Source organism: Schistocerca americana, chromosome X, assembly GCF_021461395.2.
Source record: "Schistocerca americana isolate TAMUIC-IGC-003095 chromosome X, iqSchAmer2.1, whole genome shotgun sequence".
In the NCBI taxonomy this organism is placed as follows: domain Eukaryota; kingdom Metazoa; phylum Arthropoda; class Insecta; order Orthoptera; family Acrididae; genus Schistocerca; species Schistocerca americana.
Window position 1 is genome coordinate 108,627,629 of NC_060130.1, and position 19,583 is coordinate 108,647,211.

Here is a 19,583-nt window from a genome sequence, read left to right on the forward strand (position 1 = left end):
GGGAGCGATCTCCTACACTGGCCGTACTCCACTGGTGATCGTCGAGGGGACACTGAATAGTGCACGGTACATCCAAACCGTCATCGAACCCATCGTTCCACCATTCCTAGACCGGCAAGGGAACTTGCTGTTCCAACAGGACAATGCACGTCCGCATGTATCCCGTGCCACCCAACGTGCTCTAGAAGGTGTAAGTCAACTACCCTGGCCAGCAAGACCTCCGGATCTGTCCCCCATTGAGCATGTTTGGGACTGGATGAAGAGTCGTCTCACGCGGTCTGCACGACCAGCACGAACGCTGGTCCAACTGAGGCGCCAGGTGGAAATGGCATGGCAAGCCGTTCCACAGGACTACATCCAGCATCTCTACGATCGTCTCCATGGGAGAATAGCAGCCTGCATTGCTGCGAAAGGTGGATATACACTGTACTAGTGCCGACATTGTGCATGCTCTGTTGCCTGTGTCTATGTGCCTGTGGTTCTGTCAGTGTGATCATGTGATGTATCTGACCCCAGGAATGTGTCAATAAAGTTTCCCCTTCCTGGGACAATGAATTCACGATGTTCTTATTTCAATTTCCAGGAGTGTAATATTTACGTGAACTCATATGAACTGGTTAAGAATATTAGGTTGAGAATTGAGTCCTTTAAATCATTCGGCCTTGGCATGCACTTTCCAGATGCAGTGGTTTTTTTTTGTTAAATATTTTTACTGAATTTTATCCCGGCACTAGCCATAGAACACAAGATTACCTCTATTAGCAGAAAATGTTTTAATTATTGCCAAGCCGACATTTATCACTGATCAAACCTACTTCATTACACATTTAAGATATTTTGAAAGAACCAAACTGTTTAAATTTCAATGTTAACTAACATTAGCTATCCGCCTACGAATGCACAAACGTATAATTAATTCAAATTTTATCAGCCACAGGATCACTGAAAAAGAAGAACAATTTCTTAATTCACTATTGATTTTTATGCTTCTGTTCCCGATTTACGGGTTTGATAATTTTTTAAATGTGCCGCCTATTGTTGGTCGCGGCACAGCCCAGCAACACCGCTAAAAAAATGCTGAAAAATTCTTAAAGAAATTTTATAGATGACGTGGGCAAGCTAATTTACATAAATAATTCACACTTTTGATAAACTCTAATATATTTAGATCAAACAACAATACAACTCACATTAATTCGTAACGCATCGTCTAATGGCGGCTAAGTCCAGACAGAGACAAAAGAAGTCTACCCATTCGTAAAAAACTCCTTCACAGTGTCCTACCGCAATGACTTCTGAACAGAGAAGACCAAAGAATACATAATGCATTGTGCTTAAATAGTATTGCTGACTATTAACATTTCTTTGCAAATTGACGATATTATTCTCTTCTGACAACATTTTATATATATCTCTGCTATCGCAAATACTGACACATTTTACAATCACATAATAAATACAGAAAAATTCCTATCCTAAATACAGAGAAATATTACAACAAAAAATATAAGGAGAATAACAAATGTCTTTTACACCACATTCAGTAATATTTTTGTTCAATAATTACGATATATACAACTTGCCCAGAGCGGCGTATATGGTACAAATAAACTCTTGTTCTTTAATAATGTGAGTTTGCCAGGGAACGTTACAGTGCTCAAAAAACTTGTGCCAAAAGTGCACTACTGTTTTACAAGGTCCTTCTGGTCTGACATAGTTCACAATTGATATTCGTCTTTTGTAAATCCTGGAGTCATCTTTTGAGTGCAGCTTGGCAAGATTAAATGTTCATGTCATCCATAACGATGTATGCTGTAAGATATAAGAATATGGAAGTTCATTTGGATGGGAATAAAGATTCAGTCGGCTATGAAAGTTGCCTTAGCTTGTTCCAAAAGTTTCTGCATGGGAGAAACTGTCAGGTATAATTTGGGGAAATTTTGTGAACAAGCACGGACATTATTTCTTCCACATTTCTGCCAGTGTATACTGTAGACGTTCAGAATCAAAATTCTAGAAATGTTTAAGGTGTAACCCTATCTTGTTGTCAAGAACTTGAAACAATGCAATGACGCTAGCGTGCGGTTATTGTTAATAAACTAATCTTTCATTGGAATTTTAGGTGAAATGTGCAAAAACAGATGGAGGAATATTCTGGACTCGTATCAGAGAAATAAACGAGAAAGAAAGCTTGGAACAGGTTCAGATGCCTCAGCAAAACCAAGAAAATGGGTTCTGCTTGATCACTTGGCTTTAAGAAACCTACATTTCGTGGCATTTTAAATGAAATTGTCAAGAGCATATGGAGAAATATTAGTAACTCATACCGGAGAAATATGACATAAAATGGTTTCATTAGGTCCAAATGTGTCTGCGAAATAAAACAAATGCATTCTCTATCGTGTGATGACCACACGATTCTCGTTGCGCGTCGACAGAACTGGCGGCTAGTCGCGACGCTCCCGGAGATATATGAGCCCAAATCTCGGAAACGGAGATCGATATCATTCTGATCTCAACTTTAAAAATAATTTCGATATGTTAGCTTCTTTTCATCGGCAACGATGTATGACCTAAAGTGAACCATACGTAAAGTAGCCAGCGACCACATTTTTCACTGTACATAATTCAAATTTTATGCAGTAGGTTACTTGTAAATTAAGTATCGGAATAACTGTGACGAATATCGGAAAAATAGACACCTCATTATCAAGCTGTGATGTGAAACTGTACGATACGCAAACATCAATTTTTTGTGCCTTTTACTTTCCTCACAATTAATAAAGAAGTAATATACAGCGAAAATAACACTATAATCGGAAGAGATACTTTTCAATTTTTTAAAGTAAAAGGAGAATCTGTATCGAAAAACTAACTCTGGGAGCCGATGTAACTTTGTTGCATTAACATACAGTATTTTTTACAGCAAGAAAATCGGAATTCTTATTTTTCTTATGTATTTGAATCCGCCGCCGCCGACCGGAGCTTGGGAAACAGCGACGACTCCAGTCGTGTTGCGGCCGTGTCGCCGTCTGCCAGGGTGGGAAAAGAGGAGGGGGCAGCGTCGCAGTCGCAGCCAACTGTCGCGTCTTGCACAACGTAACTTTAGGGAGGCTAGCGAGTAGGCAGGACTACAAGCCAGGCAGCGAGCGACGCGCCAGATGGTCACAGTGTGAGAAAGGCGAGTCTTTAAGGCTGCGTTCACACTGCCGGCCGGGCCCAGCCGAGCCTGGCCGGGCCGCCGCCCGCTTCGATATCAAACACATGGTTTTGAATTGCGGTGTTCACACTGGCGGCCGGGCCGCGCCGACACGGCGTGAGCCTCCCGGAGCCGAGCCGGCGACATCCCGAGTGTTTAATATTGCCGGCGCGAGCCGACCGCAGGCGCGAGCCTGTGGAGCAGCACTACAGCTTCTGCAGTACACGCATCACACGTCTCCCTTCTGCTTTCATCACAAGAGTGACTGCACACGTCTTTTATTTTAAGATGTTACCTCTCATTTCACAATCAGTGAGGAAAAATTACGTTTATTATAATGATACATGCGAAATTACTTTTATTTCATTTATTTAATCTACCGTATTTACATGCATTTACAACAATAGCTTGCCAGCGATCGCGGCATTGCCGCCACTGAATAGTTCGCATTTACTTGTAAACGGAGACAGATATGAGTGTCACTGAGGGACGGAAATGTGTCCCTACCAGATGATAATGCATTGTAAAGTCATGTTGTGGCAGTTCCTTATCAGTGGAAATAGAACCACTAAGTCAAAGGGCATTACCTCAAAACTCTTCGCCTATCAATCTGTCTATCTTACAAGGAAATGAAAAGAATTCTGTGAGGTCATCAGTGGCTCCACATGATGAACCATTACCACTGCCAAGCGCTGCATCATGAAGAAAAAAGAAGAAAAAAGTTGGAAAATTCTGAAGGAGTATTTCTGCGATTCTTCGTTGAAGGCACAGCAAGACATTACCCAAAATGACGAAGCTAATTACTTCCTAACGATTCTCAGGAGTCCCATAAACACTCTTCCCCTCAGAGGTAAGCGTTTGTGAAATTTAAAATACAAAAGCATGACTACAATTAATTGGAGGTAGTGAATGCTGTACAAAGTTCTACTGCAAACCAAAAAGTGTGTACTAACGAATCTTACCTTATCGTTATACAAAATTTTTCTTTTGCTGTTATACTTCTGCGAAAATTTGTGTTCTGTTTAGAAATTTTGTCTTGAATGTTCTGTAGCACATACTGAAATGTATGATTCATTCTGTAATTTGAATAAAATTTTTCAGGATAGTTTTTAAGTTCTTCATATAAAGAAAAAAACTCTCCTAAATGTCTGTCGCTATTTATGGGATGAATCCATAACCTCCTAGTTCTTCTGTACTTCAAAACTCGACGAGTTACTGCAGAGTCAAAACAATACCAATAAAAGAGTGAACACATTGTTCTACACGATAGCACAGACTAGCTAAAGGCGAGCAACTGTTGACTGCAGCTGCGTTTTCTACTGACTTGCTTGTCAGCTGTCGAAGGGTGGGGATCTTTTTAAATTTATTTATTTGGCCTCCCGCCAGCCATTTAGCCAAAGAGTGGGGATTACCATGACAGTGCAGCGCAGCCTGCCAAGGAAAAAAAAAAAAACAATGAAGAACAATGAAACGCACATCTGTGCCGATCTATAGTAGTTTCATTAACTCTCCATTATTTTTTCTGCCAAAGTAGACAACGAGACTACAGAATTGCGCTTCAGTTACCTTTTAGTTCGAAATACGAAATGTACATCATACTAATTGTAGGATGTTGATGACAAATAATTGTTTGTCTTTTGTGATGCAACGTGTGGCCAATTATAAAAGTATAGCAGATGATTGTCCAGTAGCCGAGGGAAAAATTCTTATACATTTGGATTTATCTAGAGAATGAGACCATAAAATAATAAGAGGGGCCGGCACTAGGTCTGCGCTGATCACTAGTAATTAGTTTTTTTTCTGTGCTACATTATATGACTACACTAAACCAAGCTGTAACCGCGCGAACTCCGTGGCTTGCGGACGCGGCACTGACGCCACTGAATAGCTCGCATTACTTGAGACCAGAGACAGATATCAGTATCATTGTCATTTCAAAAACTTTTTGGTACTTTGAGCTACATTTCATTCCCAAGCATGTATGGTCTAAAACGGATCTAACAGTAAGCTACCCGCTACATAACTTTTTCACTACAAGATTTGTAAATCAAGTGCACAACGTTGACAAATAGCATCATTTACAATGACTGTTAAGAAATATGGAAAGATAAATGATTCAATATGAAGCTAAGATGTTGCACTACCACGTGTACAAAAATCAGATTCTTTAGCCGCATACTTTCTTCAAAATCTGTTGGGAAGCGTTACGAAACTAAGAAATCACGCGAAACGAAAAGTAGACTTTTTCTTCTTTCACGACGTAAGTTACACTTTTAAGGAAAAAATAAGTTCATAAAACGATGTGGCGAAGTCTTATATACCGCTAAGAATTTTTAAAACATGAAAATCGGAGAAGTGGAAGGTAGCTCGCTACTAGTGTACGATCGGTTTCCGAGGAGTGAATGCATGAATCCGTGTACAAAATATGATCTCATGTAAAGACCGAACAGTCTGTTGAGAAATAGCCTCGGATGAAGTACTTGTGCGATGTTGTGTTAATATAAGACAGTCTACGGTAGATTTTCGAGGTGGCAATGAGCGAACTACTGTGTGAAGTGCAACTCAGCGTTTAGTTGAAGTTGCCTCGGAAAACATATTTGTACGATCTCATGTTGATTCTAATATCGTGTGAAGCATTTTTGTATCTTATGCGGTGCTCGAGAACTAATGATTATGAATATTAAAGAAACATAGACTGACTCTAGAAATCGGTTTACTAATTTTGTGACTGGTGAAATAAAACTGAATTTGTTGGCATGCTAACATTTTACGGTTCTTATTATGCTTAGCATTTAAACCGACCCACTTCTCACATTATTGTGCACTGTTTACGGCACAAGCGTTAGAGCTCGCTATTGACGGAAAAGAAATCAACTAGAGCAACATCTACAAGACTTGAGGTAAGCAAGTTGACTACAATTTAGCTACGTGACGTAGGGGGCGGACGCACTAGACTTTCTTCTGTAAATCACACGTAGCATCATTGTGGCAGACGGTATTTCGAACATTCATTCACCTGTCTGCTATGATAGTATTACAATAGGATGTGCGATTTCTACAGGACGAAATCGTAGATCATGTCCTCGTTCTTTACTCACAAACAATCTCTACGTGTCATGCCATTGGTTGACCGCTTTGTCACTACACTGAAAATGTTGATCAATTCAGGGAAGCAATACAGATAAAATCGCCACCATTCCAGGTGCGATAACCGTAGAACTATTTCCGTTAACAGAACGGGTTCAATAAAGTGTCATAGATAACGCCATCCACTGATTTTTAAAATGAATTGTGTTTATTATAATTAATTCAGTTTTGATTTATTATGGCTTTTTTATTTGTCATTAAGTGTCTAGGAGTAATTTCAGGCATACCTGGCCACTTTCACTCATTCACTGACAACATGGAAACACCAAAAATGGTTACCATCAAACTGTGTCTGAATAAAGAGACAAGAAATTATGGAGTGAAAATGCACTGACTATGGGAATTTTAAGGGGTGCCTCCCCTAAGTTTACGCCACTCTCGGGCTGAGAAGCAGAGTCAATGAAATACATATAAGTCATGATCTACGTAGACACTGATTTTACAGCATTTCAGTCAACTCCTCCATACGGCAATACATATTACCCGGCAAGGCTAAGTGCTAATTCCAAAATAGCAGGAACTAACGTGCTAACGTGACTAGGTACAGCCACGCTTCCATTAATGTAACGAGCGGTGTTACGTTGCAGCGCAAGCATAGAAGGTGAGCGCGGAAAATATCTTGACTGGTTGGCGCGACGGCTTCTGATTAACGTGACTAAATTTGCTGACGATGACAAAGAAAAAGGGTTTGTATTTCCGGTGGAGAAAGTGCAACCGAAATGTTAAAATTCAGCAAGAGGATTTACGGAAAGCGGGCAGAGTGGAATTCAAGTTTCTGCGCCAAATATGGATAAATATGTTTTCAGACAGCAATTTCTAATCTATTAAGAACAATATAAAGAAATACCAATTTTGAGAAAACTACACAGCTTTTGTCGTAGAGAAAATGAACTTCAAATCTAGCAAGGAATCTCTCAGAAAATTTGTTCTGTCTATGGGATTATTTTTAAAATGTGCTAAAATAAACGTGTTATGTGCGAACGAGAGGACGTAGTTTCAAGAAGGTCATATTAAATTAGGCTTTTACAGAAAAGTGAGCCATCACACACACATTACATTGTAAATACATGTTGGCAAAGTGACACTTCGAGAGAAGTATTATCGAATCAAAGTGCCGCGCAGCGTTTAATAGTTATGCATGCGGGCGGTGACATTGGTTGATCATTTAAGCGTTCAATTCTCATTTACGAGTCAAACACCAAAACGTCGGACTGTCACACAGAAATGGACCATGAAGTCTTTTCCTTATTTATAATCTAGAAATATTTTCTAAATAATCAAAACAAAACTAACTGGCGACAACCGTATTATCCTTCGTGGCAGGTTAAAAAAATGTGTGTGAAATCTTATGGGACTTAACTGCTAAGGTCATCAGTCCCTAAGCTTACACACTACTTGACCTAAATTATCCTAAGGACAAACACACACACCCGTGCCCGAGGGAAGACTCGAATCTCCGCCGGGACCAGCCGCACAGTCCATAATTGCAGCGCCTCAGACCGCTGACCGAGCGAGGTGGCTCAGTGGTTAGACACTGGACTCGCATTCGGGAGGACGACGGTTCAATCCCGCGTCCGGCCATCCTGATTTAGGTTTTCCGTGATTTCCCTAAATCGCTCCAGGCAAATGCCGGGATGGTTCCTTTGAAGGGGCACGGCCGACTTCCTTCCCCGTCCTTCCCTAATCCGAAGAGACCGATGACCTCGCTGTCTGGTCTCCTCGCCCAAACAACCCCCCCCCCCCCCCCCCCCGACCGCTCAGCTATCCCGCGCGGCCGTGGCAGGTTAATTTGTAAATTATTATACTCACTTTCCCTTGCTGGAAATGCTCTCGTCTGCCGTCATTTGCTGGTGACAAGACATTCGGTAACTCACAAGAAGAGAGGTGGGACTGGCTTTTTCAAATACTGCATACGGTGGTGGGGGAATAAAAGAATTATTACGATGAGTAAATGAAGCGATAAAGGATTATAAATAAAATAAATATAATTAATTAAATAAGGAATAGTCATTTTTATAAAGATTTAAAAGTTTCACCGCCCCTGAAGCGATTCGAAATCAGAACCTCTTGCGTGTCAGGCGAATCTTTTACACCTTTAAAAGACTCTTGGTTATAAATTGTAGACTCTTGAGTCTAGAGCAGCACGCAAATTATTTTTGATTATTCGCAATATTTTACTCTTCGGTATATTTCTAGCTATTGTAAGTGGCCAAAATGTTTCGTTACAATAACACAATAAAAACCAGTGATCTCTTCGCAATTATTTTCCGTAATGAGGGTGATCTGACGGGAGTAATAACGGTCTTACATGAATAGTATTTTTAAAAATCACTTCTTGAACAACCTCCTCTCTGTTTTAAATAGAAAAAACTCTGTGGTCTATTGGCTCTTGTGTTATGTACCATGATTGGTGGTCACCGTCGAATGAGAAGTTGGCTGCTGTTTACCAACTGCTGGACGTCGGCCGCGCGGCGGCAGTTACTCGCCGGTAGTGCTCGTGCCTCGTGTTGACACTGCGGTGTCTTGGGCTCTGATTGCTGGCAGCCAAGATGGGGCAAGCCTGAGTCCACCCTCCCTGTTCATGTTATTAGGGTGTTTAAGTGTAAGTAACAGAGGTCACGTTCTCCCTCCACCACAATAACCTATTAAAATCAAGTTCCCTCTCCTTCTTCCTTAAGTGACCAATGAAACTAACTACCTTTTTAAAATTATGACGTAATGCACTGCGCAGCGAACAGTAACAACAAAATATAAAGGACACTGCATAGCTAGAACTCACCATTAGACCCAGAAGACGGCCGCTGCACCCCTTGGCCAAAACGTTGGTTTTTCTCCAGCAGCAGTAGTTCTTTACATTATGACGCGTTACCATACCCAGAAAACTTTTATGTCGACTGACTCTGGCCGCGGAAGCCTACGCAATTAAATGAGTAACTACACTGTTTCACGGCGCAAGGCGTCGTATGGTTCGCACTTTCCGAATGACTTGGGGTCGTTGTTTACGTGCCCTCCACACCGTTAGAGTGTACCGGGTGTGAGAAGTGATAGACGATAAAGCACACAGTGGACTGATGAGAGACATCAACGGTAATTATAGGGTGTTTCACCCTCGCTTAAAGAGAAGACGACCTGCACATCGCACCGTCTGGCTGCTGTGAAGACCCCTGGAAGAAGATTTAAATAAATAATGAAAACATAACAACAAAAAATGAAACACGCAACATCCACTGAAGAGCCATAGAAACTGGTACACCTGCCTAACATCGTGTAGGGTTCTTGCGAGCACGCAGAAGTGCCGCAACACGACGTGGCATGGACTCGACTAATGTTTGAAGTAGTGTTGGAAGGAACTGACACCATGAATCCTGCAGGGCTGCCCGTAAATCCGTAAGAGTACAAGAGGGTTGAGATCTCTACTGAACAGCACGTTGCAAGGCAGCCCAGATATGCTCATTGATATTCACGGCTGGGGAGCTTGGTGGCCAGCGGAAGTGTTTAAACTCAGAAGAGTGTTCCTGGAGCCACTCTGTAGCAATTATGGGCGTGTGGGGTGTCGCATTGCCCTGCTGGAATCGCTCAAGTCCGTCGGAATGTACAATGGACATGAATGGATGCAGATGGTCAGTCAGGATGCTTACGTACGTGTCACCTGTCAGAGTTGTATCTAGACGTATCAAGGGTCCCACATCACTCCGGCTGCACACGCCCCACACCATTACAGAGCCTCCACCAGTTTGAATAATCCCCTGTTGACATGCAGCGTCCATGGAGTCATGAGGTCTTCTTCTTTAACGTACACGTCCATCCCCTCGATACAATTTGAAACGAGACTCGTCTGACCAGGCAGCATGTTACCAGTCATCAACAGTCCAGCAGTCATCAAGGGTACACGAGTGGGCCATTGGCTCCGAAAGGCCATATCGATGATGTTTCGTTGAATGGTTCGCACGCTGACATTTGTTGATGCCCAGCATTGAAATCTGCAGCAATTTGCGGAAGGGTTGCACTTCTGTCATGTTGAACGATTCTCTTCAGTTATCGTTGGTCTCGTTCTCGCAGGCTCTTTTTCCGGTCGCAGCGATGTCGGAGATCTGACGTTTTGGTTCAAATGGCTCTGAGCACTATGGGACTCAACTGCTGAGGTCATTAGTCCCCTAGAACTTAGAACTAGTTAAACCTAACTAACCTAAGGACATCACGCACATCCATGCCCGAGGCAGGATTCGAACCTGCGACCGTAGCGGTCTCGCGGTTCCAGTCTGCAGCGCCAGAACCGCGCGGCCACTTCGGCCGGCGATCTGACGTTTTACCTGATTCCTGATATTCAGGTTGCACTCTTGAAATGGTCGTACGGGAAAACCCCACTTCGTCGTTACCTCGGAGATACTGTGTCCCATCGCTCGTGCGCCGACTATACGACGTTCAAAGTTACTTAAGTCTTGATAACCTGCCATTGTAGCAGACACTTGTTGTCCTATTCAGGCATTGATGACCGCAGAGCCGCATTCTGCCTGTTTACATATCGCTGTATTTGAATATGTATTCCTTTATCAGTTTCTGTGGCACTTTGTGTAGTAAAATATTGTACCCTTTCTATTATCCTTTTGTTTTTTTAACAAAATGATCAGAGGCGTATTTAATTCTTGTTCGTGGGAAGATACTGAAGTGGTGGCAAACAACCGCCCTAGTTAGCTTTTAGGGTGAAAGTAGCGGTGGCACTAGCTTTTTTCTTGTTTTTAGGTTAGATAGGTTCTAATGGTTCAAATGGCTCTGAGCACTATGGGACTTCTGAGATCATCAGTCCCCTAGAACTTAGAACTACTTAAACCTAACTAACCTAAGGACATCACACACATCCATGCCGGAGCCAGAATTCGAACCTGCAACCGTAGCGGTCGCGCTGCTCCAGACTGTAGCGCCTAGAACCGCTCGGTCGTTCCGGCCGGCGGTTATATAGGCTTTTGTGGGTAGTGTGGGTAATAGGGGTCAACGCCTGAAGTGGAAGAGGTCTAGGGAAAAGAAAAGGCGGTTAATGCAACCGCTTATGAGAAGCGTTAAATACAAAAAATGGTTCAAATGGCTCTGAGCACTATGCGACTTAACTTCTGAGGTCATCAGTCGCCTAGAACTTAGAACAAATTAAACCTAACTAACCTAAGGACATCACACACATCCATGCCCGAGGCAGGATTCGAACCTGCGACCGTAGCGGTCGCTCGGCTCCAGACTGTAGCGCCTAGAACCGCACGGGCACTCCGGCCGGCGCCGTTAAATACATGTTCGATTTGTGATCCGTGACAAATTTTCGACTTCCGCCATTGCATTACCGCAATGCCCTGTGCGGCTGGAAGTCAGGAATTCCCACCCATCCCTTCCCTACCTTTCTCGATACTCTGTTTCGTACTACTCATTTTTCATCCCAACAATGACTACATCAATCGCATGTATCCAGGTATCAGGTGTGCAAACCCAATCAGCATCTCTCCCGTCGACGACTGCTTTCGCTGGTACCCAGGTGTCGGGGGTGCCACAGAGCTGAAGGTGGTCATTTAAAACAGTTTTTACGATTTTAGTTCTTTCCTCACACTTTTTCAAATTTGTTTGTTTTACATTTGTATGCAGTTAGCATTCCTTTATATTTGATGGTTGTGCCTATGTTTCTCTTCCTTTACAGCAGCGAAAACTGAGGAATTCTTAAAATCTTTTCCACACTTGTGAATGTCAAGTGACCAGCATGACGTGCACTAGCAAGGACGGCGATACGGTCTGCTTGGGTGGCTACCTAAGTCCTCAAAACTTCACAGACGTCCCCCCGAATACTTCGCTGGACTAGCACTCCTGTAATAAAGTGTGTCGTGAAACGTACCTGAAGAGCTTAGTCGGCTTGACGGCACGCTAGCTCAGCTTGATCGGTCGTGGGACTGGGGACCATTTATAATAACAAAAATTGGTGGAAGTTCTTGTCTGAAAGATATCATGCACCATTAGCGCAGAACCAGCGATGAAAAACGACGAAGAAACAGATCGAAAGGAAGAAGACAAAAAAGTAGGTAGAGCCACTGACCACGACATGTAAAGGTTCTTGGATCGAGTCCCGGTCTGGTACACAGTTGCAAACTGCCAGGAATTATCAAATCTGCACGCACTTGGCTGCAAAATGAAAATCATGTGAGGGGGTCCACTTGTTCTTGGAGCCCGATTTTGTAATATAGTTCATGAGAATTGACCTGAAACGATTGTCATATGAAGGAAAGATTGTATTTTTGACACCGCTGATCCAAAGGTGTTGCCTGAATGACAGAATCGGTAGGGCGCGCGGAGCGCAGTAGCAGTTGCCGTTGCACTGATTCATAGGTAGGATGTAACACTTAAAGCTAGTGGCCAGCTGGGAGAATTTAGTAGTTGGCCTATGGACGAATGATATTGTTTATACTCACGCAGAGCCAGTAAATGCTAGGTCGTAGTTATTACTATAAAGTGTAAAGTGTGTTATTAATTGGTGAGGCTGTAAGATTATCAGGAATTGAAGTGATACTGATTGTTAACTAATACTGAGCATTGCCCATGGCAATTATAGAAGGGTAATAAATTTATACCGTAACTCAAAGGTAAAGCAACTGGAACAAATTTGTAAGGTAATGAAATTTAGTATATTTAGATTTAACTATGCAGTGACGCAATTTGTGGATTTTGCTGAATTTTAAAGTACTGACCCCTGAATGCAGGAACCAAGTATTTTCTATCAGATTTAATGTATAGGTTGATTACGTATATCTGATTGGTAATATTTGGTGTGTTTTGTAATTCTGATACGGAGAAGTTAAATTTTGGAATCTATTTTGTCAAACGATGTCAGACTTTTTGTCATGTAACAATGAAAGTAATTTTAATGAAGACAGTAAGTGAGAACTGCAGAACAGTTGAGAAGTTCACTGTATTTGAAGTTAATCTAAAATGTTTCATATCAGGTTTTGTGAAGGAGAAACTTCATTTTGAATACAATTTTCAAACTGAAGCATTCGGTCCACAAAACTTTTTTAAAGAACGTTACAAACATTATGGATCATATGTAATAATATATTTGGTAACTTGGTGGACACTATCTGTCGGTGTTGGCTGTATTCATCCCTGTTATTTTTATTATTTCATTTATCTTTCGCGTAACCTCGTAAAATTCTAACGCTGCATCAGTGTTCTGGACTGCCTGTCGTCCACTTTGGAAACTTCCAATGAGAACTTCTTTTTGGCGGACTAGTCTACAAAATTATTGCAGTCATCTATGCATTTAGCTGTTAATTCGCCTGTATCGACGAATTTCGGAAAAATAAGCACCGTTAGTATATCTTGGTACAAGACGAAAATCTCCTCGTATTAAAGAGAATCTTGATGTACAAAGGAGGAACTTTCACGATGTGGGTCTTCTGGCTATTTTGTAAGACGAACAACTCCTTTCTCTTCAAAATTTTGTAATGAAAATTTCATCATCGTTTTCTGTTTAACAGGAATGCAGAGAGAGTTTGTCTCTTCAAGTGAGAAACACGACTGTACCTTAGCAGAGCCACACCCTATTTTCCTTCCCCATACTTAATATGGGCATAAGCTCCAAAAAAAAAAAAAAATGGTTCAAATGGCTCTGACCACTATGGGACTCAACTGCTGAGGTCATTAGTCCCCTATAACCTAGAACTAGTTAAACCTAACTAACCTAAGGACACCACCAACATCCATGCCCGAGGCAGGATTCGAACCTGCGACCGTAGCGGTCTTGCGGTTCCAGACTGCAGCGCCTTTAACCGCACGGCCACTTCGGCCGGCTGCATAAGCTCCGTCTCTGTTAATACTGATGTCAGTGAGAAGTTAAACTCCAACACTCCTTACTTTTTTTGCTTTGACGTGGCTATTTCGGTATAAGGTCAGTGAATGTCCTCATTTTTTCGTGTGGAGAGCATTGCTGCAGGAAATGCACAACTGGATAATTCATGAAAGAAGCTTCTGCTGCCATCTGGTTGTAGGGTAGAACATCAGTTGAATAATTCAGACGCTATGAACTGGTGCCACTGCAATATGTTGTCTTGGAATGACAATTACGGTATTGTGTCTGCAGATAATAAGATGTACCAAAATTTTGTCATTGGATTTTACTTTTAACTCAATGATGCAGGCAAAGATTTCAGATTTCTATTAAAACTAAGAATTACAGAAGTTTCCAACATTAAATCATAGTTTCCGTGTTACAAGATACAAAAAAATCTGTTAAAATGTATAGGTATTTCACGGTGCTGTATAAACCAGTGGCAGAGAAATTCTGACTGAGATGATGACGTTGAAGCAGGGAAGCGCTGGCCACAGAAAGCTGCGCGTGACCTCATCCAATACAAGCGCCGGCTGCCGCCACTCTGCAATCGACAATATCCGCACTCGGTCCGCGCGACGTCTTGCTTTAACATGCTCACATCTCCTTACGAGAAACACGACGTCCCAACCTCGCGCCACTCCGTCTGATTGTCAACGACGTTCAGTGCATCGATCGTGTCAGCGCGCACAATCTGGTAAGTGACTGACTGTCAAGCCTCGTAACTTTCTTTGCATTCCCTTCGTGGCACGTACCTAGCATGCACATACCACATGGTTGCATACTTTGATGTAAGTTGTTGTTTTATTGCGTATATTGTTTGGATTCCGAATTTCAATCGGTAAAAATGGTGTCCTGGTTGGATCACCCTATTGTTCGTCTAGTTGTCTTTCCGTCTGTTACGATCCCTTTTTCTCAGGAACGGGTACAGCAATTGGGTTGAAATTTAAGCCAAATACTAAGATCTACGGTTCCTTCGTGGTGGAAAAAATGTACGCCTCTAAGTCAATGAAATCAAAAGATACAGACATTTATGTCACATATTTTGATACTCGCACACTCAGTCGTCAGATCCAATAGAAATAACTGTGCACATAATTCAGTTTTTACGGAACCCTCACAGGGCGACTCCTACTCGCATTTTTCCAGTTTTTTAAGTAGTAAATTTGAATCTAAATGCGTCCTTTAATACTGAATTTATCCTAATACAAGTATTCGCTCTGCGACTCTACTGAAGAATTTCACATTCTCAAAATTGTTTCTAAAGTCTTCTTTTTTTACTCGAGAATAACAATGCTGGATTCAGAATTTCGTGTATTATTGTGGTTTTAGTGTTATTATTAACAGATTAGCTCGTGTCAGTGTTCCAGACGACGGTTTCGTCTAGTAGTTTCGTTGAAAGTTTGTCTTTTTATCGAACATAATAAAGTAACCACTATGTTTCACACGACATTACTGTTGAGTTCCGCAATATTTAATTTACTAGTTATATGGAAACTGAAAATACTGGCTCTCCGTTGAAAAGCTGAACAAGGAATGCAGACGCAAAGTTTTTCCAATTTACAGTTACTCAACTCGACGTGTACTAGCAAAATACTGCGGATAGAACAGTAATTATGTTGGAGCCTGCTTTTGTTTGTTCATGTACAGTCACCACCAAAGAATATTTCTTTATATAATAGTGCAGAGTGTTTCTACTATTTTACTTCCGTTTAGTATTAGGTAACGATCTTAGGAAGTCTGTAGGTTTTGGCTAGAGGCAACACTTGAAATTAAAAGAGGTGTCATACACTATTATTTTTGAATAGCAGTTGTTAGTAGACTTAAACACATGCCACTACCTCGAACATCCAAAAATCTGAAGGGACTGTCAGCTGTCCGACTATGCGCGGCGCATCGAAAGAGCGACATTGCCGCTTGCCGATTTTAGGTGGATTTTACATTGCTTGTTAGGTTTACTCAAAACACTTTGCATGTTAGAATACATTGGTTCATGTATAGGAATATAACACCTCACGGCTTATGCGCAGTAACTGGCGTTTAGGAGAACCCTATGAACGGAGCTAGTATGAGAACGAATGTTGTTCTTGGAGGTAATTATCATCGCTTTCCTTAGCTTACTTGGGCTTATAAATAAGTATGACGTTACCGTGTGATAAAATAGCAACAGGTCTTCAGGTAACGGTATATATCGCAACATCCTCTCTACCGCCTGTCCACCGGTTACTGAGAGATCTACGTCCCTGTGTCACTGTGGTTGGTTGGTTGTTTTGGGGGAGGAGACCAGACAGCGAGGTCATCGGTCACATCGGATTAGGGAAGGACGGGGAAGGAAGTCGGCCGTGCCCTTGGGAAGGAACCATCCCGGCATTTGCCTGGAGCGATTTAGGGAAATCACGGAAAACCTAAACCAGGATGACCGGACGCGGGATTGAACCGTCGTCCTCCCGAATGCGAGTCCAGTGTCTAACCACTGCGCCACCTCGCTCGGTGTGTGTCACTGTGGTTGAATAGCGCCCGGAAAACATATGTGAATAAATACAGATTTCCATGCTAAAGAAAACTTTCTTCAGTGCTTACCGGTTGGGGTAGTCACATTCACTTCAGTATCTATCTATCTTTGTTGAAATATCGTGAGCATTCCAGCTTATGGTAGCGCAGAAAGTTCTCGTTATGTTTGTTTTTATTTCCCTTTGCAGACATTATAACGTTAGTAGTATTAGACAACAGCAGCATGTTGTCATGTGCCTTGCCAACAGTTCACACATTTGCTCGGATTCAGCATCCCACTTGAACCGATGTCGCTGGAAGAGAGGCACTAGTTAGGAAAGCTGATACATACAAGGGAAGTGACAACGGAGGATAACGTAACGCAGGGTTTCAAACTCGGAATTTGCCGTGAGATTACTGGAGAAAACAAATCTGGTCTTCATCTAAGCTAATCAACGAAAATCCATCTCCAGATGACCAACCAGCTACTCCCAAATATGAGTCTACTCTTCTAACACTGCGCCAGGTAACTCACTCTTCTAACACTGCGCCAGGTAACTACAAACATTGCATTATTGTTTTCAATTCCTTCGCAACTCTTAACGTATTACGCTTCACACCTCACTTAGTTTCCTCATTCCTCGTCCGCACCGACTCCTGAACTATAAGGTAATTTTTGTAAAATGTAGCAGTTACAAAACAGGCAGCCTTCCGCATTTTTCATCATCCAGTTTTGCCAACGGCCTTGTCGCAGTGGTAACACCGGTTCCCGTCAGATCATCGAAATTAAGCGCTATCGGACTTGGCTAGCACTTGGATGGGTGACCGTCCGGGTATGCCGAGCGCCGTTGGCGAGCGGAGTTCACTCTACACTTGTGAGGCTAATTGAGGAGCTACTTGACTGAGAAGTAGCGGCTCCTGTCACGAAAACTGACAAAGGGCGGTAGAGCGATGTGCTGACCACATGCCCCTCCATTTCCATATCCATATCCAGTGACGCAAATCGGCCGAGGACGACACGGCGGCCGGTCGGTACCGTTGGGCCTTCCGAAGCCGGTTCGGACGGAGTTGTTTAGTTAGTTTTACACAAATTACAATGAGATATTCCTAGGACTGCTTTGTATAGATTATCGAATAAGAACATCAGATTTTATCCCATCAATTATTTAAAATGCCTTCTTGAAGTTCACCTGTGTAAGAAGATTACATTCGTCCACTGGGTAACGTAAACAGCAGAGAACGGAAAAATACATTTTAGGATGTTTATTTTCCTAATCAGTTTTGTTATTACTGAATATGGGTCATTTGTGGTGATACGACCATCGGCATATGTTCATTGATTTTTAAATCATACGAGCCAAAGGCGCACCTATGTCATTCTGATAGATAAAAGCTCCAGGTAAATAATTCCATACCTCTCATCAACCTTTAATGGCACTGTAGTGAGCTACTTCCAGTCAGAACATATTTATTGCTTTTATTAAGTCTGACGTATTCGGAAGTAAACTTCTTTTTCTAGGACAGCCATTCGGTATTCTTGTTTAATCTTCTCCAGCTTTTCATCTCCCTTCTACCGCTGAAACTGAAGCAAGAATAAAGATACAGATTTTTTTGTTATTATTAAATACTCTACTGTAACAGCTACACTTATTTATACCTGCACACAGAAACGTCCGCAAGTAATATGGTGAACATTCACCTTTACTCCTGACGTCATTTAATAGGCACATCAACAGGAACAATACACAAAGCCACTGCACTGTAAACACGGTATCTGCTGAATAATAAAGAAAACGTGCTGATTTAGGAAATAAACTTATACGTGATCGTAAGAAGCAGCTTCTGTGGTTCTGGTCATGTAAAATTCAACTATGTGAAACACGATATACACTGACCTGTGGATCAATGCACAATGAAATTTTATAGCTGTGTTTTGATTCCTGTCGAGTCAGTCAGCTACAAGATAAAGTAAATTTTTGTTATATATTGCTCGTATCGATGATTTAGCTGAGGATTTGTTGAGAGACAGATAACGGAAGATTGCGAGATCGTATGGTGACATACGTAAAATTTATAAAAACGCCAGTTGCACGAAATACAATATGTGACAAAAGTATCCGAACACATCGCGGAATTGACCACTAGATGATACGAAATGAGGGTCCGGTACTATTCATACACTATATGATCAAAAGTATCAGGACACCCCCAAAAACATACGTTTTTCATATTAGGTGCGTTGTGCTGCCACCTACTGCCGGGTACTCCATATCAGCGACCTCAGTAGTCATTAGACATCGTGAGAGAGCAGAATGAGGCGCTCCGCGGAACTCACGGATTTCCAACGTGGTCAGGTGATTGGGTGTCACTTGTGTCATACGCCTGTACGTGAGATTTCCACACTCCTCAGCATCCCTAGGTCCACTGTTGCCCAAACGATAGTGAAGTGGAAGCGTCAAGGGGCAAACCTTGTCTGTTGACTGACAGAGATGGCCGACAGTTGAGGAGGGTCATAATGCGTAATAGGCAGACATCCATCCAGACCATCACACAGGAATTCCAAACTGAATCAGGATCCACTGCAAGTACTATGACAGTTAGGCGGGAGGTGAGAAAACATAAATTTCATGGTCGAGCGGCCGCTCACAAGCCACACATCACGCCGGTAAATTCCAAACGACGCTTCGCTTGGTGTAAGGAGCGTAAACATTGGACGATTGAACAGTGGAAAAACGTTGTGTGCAGTGACGAATCACGGTACACAATGTGGCGATCCGATTGCAGGGTGTGGGTATGACGAATGCCTGGTGAACGTCATCTGCCGGCGTGTGTAGTACCAAAAGTAAAATTCGGAAGCGGTGGTGTTATGGTGTGATTGTGTTTTTCGTGGAGAGG

The 19,583-nt window shown here is 42.2% G+C and overlaps 1 pseudogene; it reads left to right on the forward strand.

Moving 5' to 3' along the window:
- Window positions 1-17,423: 17,423 nt before the first annotated feature.
- On the forward strand, window positions 17,424-17,542 carry LOC124557202 (annotated as a pseudogene).
- The last annotated feature ends 2,041 nt before the right edge of the window (window positions 17,543-19,583 follow it).